This window comes from Haliotis asinina, chromosome 9, assembly GCF_037392515.1.
Source record: "Haliotis asinina isolate JCU_RB_2024 chromosome 9, JCU_Hal_asi_v2, whole genome shotgun sequence".
Classification (NCBI taxonomy): domain Eukaryota; kingdom Metazoa; phylum Mollusca; class Gastropoda; order Lepetellida; family Haliotidae; genus Haliotis; species Haliotis asinina.
In genome coordinates this window covers 32,868,875-32,874,874 of record NC_090288.1, presented here as the reverse complement: position 1 = coordinate 32,874,874, position 6,000 = coordinate 32,868,875, and the positions used below count along the sequence as shown (strand labels likewise).

Here is a 6,000-nt window from a genome sequence, read left to right as displayed (position 1 = left end):
AGCCATACAGACGAAGACACGTGGGTTACGTTATTATGTACAAAGCATATTTTAGGGTTACATTGACATTCTATTCGTTATCCATTGTAAAGCATACATGTGCTATCTTTCCTACGTTTACAGTGTCTACTCGAACCATTTAATTACATACATAGGTATATTTGTATGGTATTAAAGACAGTTGCACAGCACTGAGAAAGTACTGTCTCAATATTTACTAAACAGTGCGTGATGGTCGTATAAACACGACCATTTATTTCAAATGTTTAGGTTGAGTCCGTTTGCTTTCAAACGCGTTTGCCTGACAAGGTATTATATTTTGAACAGCCCTTTGATAAACTTCCCAGCAGCCGGTATAACAGCCGGAAGTACACTCCCAATGAGCGAAGGCAGCATCGATCCCAGCATGCTCATCACACCAGGCTTCTCCTCATTGACTTCCTTTCGCGCCTCATCCCGAAATTCTGGCTTTTCGGCCTCACGTTTTTTCTCAATTTCTCGCTCCTTTCTCTTTATTTCAAGCTCTAATTGTCGATCTGATTCTTCCTTTGCTTTCTTCATCTCTTTTATTGCTAATTGCAGACCTTCCATTTCCTTTGAAAGTGCCTTCATCTCATTTTCAGTTTTCCTCTTTGCATCTTCGACTTTCTCTCTTTCTAGTGTTTTCATTCGCTCCTCCAGTTGCTTCCTTACATCACTGTCTTCATCGTGTTTCTTCTGAGGTTTCAGTTCGAACTCTCGCCTGATTGTATTTCTCTCTTCTTGGATCTTCTGTTCATGTTCCCGCCTCAACTGTTCCTCTCTCATCTTCATGTTCTTCTCTGCCTCAATATACATTTCACTTGTGTAACATTCGCCTCCGTTGTCAAGGAACACCCGATCAACCAGGGTGATGAAGTCTCCTACATCCTTTTCCTTCTCCGCATCACTGCCTCTGTTGTTGAAGGCGATGCATCTGTTGTTACAAGACACGGGTAGATCTTGCAATGTAAATACTCCTGGAGCGTTTTGTTGTCATTTTGAAGATCGTCCTTTCTTGTGAAGAGAACAATAAGATAGTTCAACATATCCCGTCCAAAGACCTGTCTGAAATGATCAACCGTGTCCTGTTCCTCTTGGGTAAAACGGTCAATTCTGACAACGAGGACGAAGGCATGAGGACCAGGAGCTGTCATGCCGACACATTTCACCACTTCCTTGGTGATTTCAGCATTTGTCATACCTGTGTCGAACAACCCAGGACTGTCTATTATTTGAATATCCCGATTAAATCTGGAAGCTCTCCCTCTCTGGCACGTTTTGGTAACAGATGATCCACAAGCACTTGATTCAAATATTCTTTTGCCCAGAATATTATTACCAGTAGCACTCTTCCCTGACCCTGTTCTTCCAAGAAACACTATTCTCCTTTCCTTGACTGGGCAGAGATCGGTGGACCAACCGAATGACCCCCCTGTAATGCAAACGAAACCTCTAATCAATGTAGTTCGAATAGCTATGCAGACGTGCATTCACGGTATTGACCCCTTCTGTCTGTGTGATTGAGAGTACACACTGCCTTGAGCTTGATGATATGAATGGTGGATACATAGCTGAAAATCATTTGAAAGAACACCAGGCCCTGATTTCCGAAAACAAACTCAAGTCTGAGTGTGTGACTTAATTCAGAGTTTTCACTCAAATTTGAGTTCATTTCCCAGAATGAACTGAAATCGATACGAAACTCAAACATTGAACCAATTTGAATTTGGTGAATAGATTATGTAAGTCGCCTGGGATTTTCCATTTTAAAAATGAGTTTAAAATTCAGCTCTTTCAAATTGTCAAAGTCAGTTTGAAATTTGAAACTAAAAACTAAAGTTTGTTTTTAAAAATTGGAGAAAGATGTTCGGATAAAAGTAAGTTTAACCCGTTCTGTTCAATGTTTCAGTTTCCAAATCAATTCAATGCTACAAGATTGAACAGTGACAACGGAGATCTAAAACAGCGACATATATTTGCTGTTGGTTGGTGTCTATCGCCACACTAGAGTGAGTGAGTAATTTAAGTTTTAACATTATTCCAACAATGTATCTGTGGGAGACACCAACCATGGACCTCACACATTGCACCAAGTGGTGAATCCAACCCCAGCCTTCTCCTTAAAGAGCGATCGCTTTTACCACTGTGCTATCCCGTGTGCATTTGTCTTACTTGTTGATTATAACACAGTGATACGGTATGACAATTTGCTATTACATCACACCGTTATAAGTAATCCAAATCTGCGTTTCGGCGGCCTATTGCCGGTTGTTATCCTATCGGGTCAGCTGTTCCGAATATGTGAAGGCCCGTGTGGCCTTCATTTCAGTAAATTAACTGACCCTGTTGGTAATAAAACATTGATTAGGTATGACAATCTGCTATTACATCACACCGTTACATGTAATTGAAATCAGCGTTCGAAATAATCGCCCCGAGGCCCAACGCCGGTTGTTAATTTATCTGAGCGGCTGTTCCAAATATGACATTGAGCAGGTCCGTGTGGCCTTCAGTTCATTAAATTAACTGTCAATTTTTTCACCTTGAAAACATTCCTCGGGATTAATCCACGATCCATCATGTTACGACAGCATACAGGTTCACTTCCTGGTATTTCAGCGATTTGCGCATGGGAATGCCAACAAGGAGTTTTTCAACAAATAAACTCTTCTCTCTGCGCCATAGACTTCGCTGATTGATTTTGTAGAAACAGTGTGAAACTATGTACAGTGTAGTCTAGTTTGCTCTTATTGGTTTGACTGAACAAAATGGACCTCCGGATTTCATTCAAGTGCTGTTGATTTTAAATTCTGTAGTCGACACAGGCCCTGATGGCCAACTGGCAAGTTAAAGTAGTGCAAACACCAGTTGATAAATGGTCATTACCTCTTTGTTGGTATGTGTGAGGAGGACCTATCGGTTCCGGATTAGCCACGCTTGGCAGTCCTGGCTCGCGTCGTGGTTTAGGCGAGTCACATGCGTCGCAGTAGTGCCGGTCGTTCCTGTTGATGAGCGTGCACGTTCCGCAAGTCCATTCATCTGTATCGTGAAACAAACCAGGTCTGTTTTTATTATGCTGATTACAGGAATGGACATCAATAAGAAACTAATATACGTATAAAGACAATCATGATTATGAGTATTTAAATAGTGTACGTAAATACAAATTCTAACATACACAAGAGTGACTTTTGAGTAGGCTGTTTTAAATTGGATTTTCTAAATAACAAAACTAGTTTTTATCCTTACAGTGCATTTAAAGATACACGATGTTAATAATATTCGTTCGATTAATTCTCTTTCAGAGTAATAATGATCATCAATATTTCTCACTGAGTAAACACGTTAGGAATAAAAAAGAAATATCTTATCAAGGTCTGTACTTATTTGCTAATTATTGGAAGTACAGGTAATAAGAAACTAATATAAGTATAAACACAAACATGTATATGTAATCCGTGTACTAACATACTGTTACAAGATTGACATTTGGGCGAGTTGTGTTAGAATGAATGCTCTAAATAACAAATCTACATTTATCTTTTGAGCATCTTATTTGCTCAGATGATTTATACAAAAATAATAAATAATAAATGGGTATACCTATTTCTATTTTTTTAAAGGTAAACGTGATAAAAAACCATTTACCCATATCCATGACGAATTCCACCACGGCAAAATGAACCAGTTTTTAAACCTGTCAAGTAAAACAGAATGAATACGTAAAAATCGTTATGATTCTGAACAATTTCTTATTGTTCTTTGAACAGTGTTTTCAAACAGTATCATCGTTATACAGAGACTATAAAGTGCACCTCAAGATGCACATGCGTTCAGTTTATAACAATATCGTTGTCTGATAAATGGGGTCTGTGCCTAATGGTCAAAGCGTTCGCTCGTCACGCTGAAAACCGGGTTCTATTCTTCACATGGTGCACCACCACCGGCATACATGAGTACATAACAACATCCACCAATGCATGGTGCACTGCCACCGGCATACATGAGTACATAACAACATCCACCAATGCATGGCGCACTGCCACCGGCATACACGAGTACACCACAACATCCACCAATGCATGGGGCACCACCACAGGCACACATAAGCCACCACCATTACATCCACCAATGTATGGGGCACCACCACCGGCATACAGGAGTACACAACAACATCTACCGATGCATCGTGCAACGCCACCGGCATACATCAGTACACCACAACATCCACCAATGCATGTTGCACCACCACCGGCATACATGAGACACCACCATCACATCCACCAATGCATTGGGCACCGCCACCGGCATAGATGAGGACACCACAACATCCACCAATGCATGGGGCACCACCACCCTCATACAAGAGACATTACCATCACATCCACCAATGTATGGCACACCGCCACTGACATACAAGAGTACACCAAAACTTCAACCAATGCATGGTGCACCACCACAGGCATACATGAGTACACCACAACATCCACCAATGCATGGGGCACCACCACAGACATACGTGAGTACACCACAACATCCACCAATGCATGGGCCATCATTACCCTCATACATATACATGAGACACCACCAACACATCCACCAATGCATGGCGCACCACCACCGGCATACATGAGTACACCACAACATCCACCAATGCATGGGGCACCACCACCCTCATACATGAGACACCACCATCACATCCACAAATGCATGGCACACCGCCACCGACATACAGGAGTACACCACAACATCCACCAAAGCATGGCACACCGTCACCGGCATACATGAGTACACCACAACATCCACCAATGCATGGCGCACCACTATCGGTATACATGAGCCACCACCATCTCATCCACCAATGCATGGCGCATCGCCACTGGCATACATGAATACACCGCAACATCCACCAATGCATCGTGCACCACCACGAGCATACATGAGTACACCACAACATCCACCAATGCATGGGGCACCACCAAGTGGATACATGAGCCACCACCATCACATCCACTGATGCATGGCACAACGCCACCGGCATACATGATTACACTACAACATCCACAAATACATGGCGCACCACCACCCTCATACACCAGCATACATCACTGGAAAAAAGTTCAACTTTACAAGCTTGTAAATCTTTTGTAAAGATGATGTTTACAAGACATTTACTATTTTGGAAAGATGATGTTTACAAGACATTTACAATTTGTAAAGATCCACAAGGGGAGATAACTGGTGGGTGATGGTAAAACGGTCTGCAAGGCTTCAAATTCACACCTGATAAATCCCAAAGGCTAATTACAGTTTGACCCCTCGACATAATTAATGAGGTAATTGGGGCGTGAAATAAGAGTGCGACAGACCACTGTTCACATGCAAAATGTGTAAACTGCTGCCAAGACCGCTGCTGAAAGAAAACAAACACAATGATTTTCTTCTGTGTGATATGTTTGGATTACATATCCTTGCCAAAGGGAGGCATTACCACAATGTGCGCGGGCATAACTATCCTCGTGCTAAAAACTGCTGAGAGACACAAAAGATGCACCCAAGACGACTACAATGCATGTAACCACGTGTGCTGATTAATAATTTACGAGCCAATGAAAGGATAAGTGATAATTTTTAAATAAATATCTATGCATTTTAACTCTCATCTTCACTTGTATCTAGTGAATTGCTGAGTTTCGGAACATCAGCAACTTTTGAAGGGAAAGTCAGCTCAGCTGTTCAAAAGCGGTGGATAGTCATGTCCTAAGTCTCCGGTATTACAAGTCCTGTAAGTCAACCTATGGCACCCATCACACTCAACTGCATGCTGGTTTTACCAGACGGTCTTCGTTCACCTCACACAAAGATAACAGCCATGTTAGAGGGAAGTAATCTGTAACAGGTAAGTAATAACCAAACTCTTTTCAGCGGTGTATAGTGATGTATCATGACACTGATCAGAGTCAACTGACACAAGTCAAA

At 41.8% G+C, this 6,000-nt stretch overlaps 1 pseudogene; it reads right to left on the bottom strand.

Annotated features, from left to right (window-relative positions):
• Nucleotides 1-208: 208 nt before the first annotated feature.
• On the bottom strand, nt 209-3,723 carry LOC137296566 (GTPase IMAP family member 9-like; annotated as a pseudogene).
• Nucleotides 3,724-6,000: the final 2,277 nt, after the last annotated feature.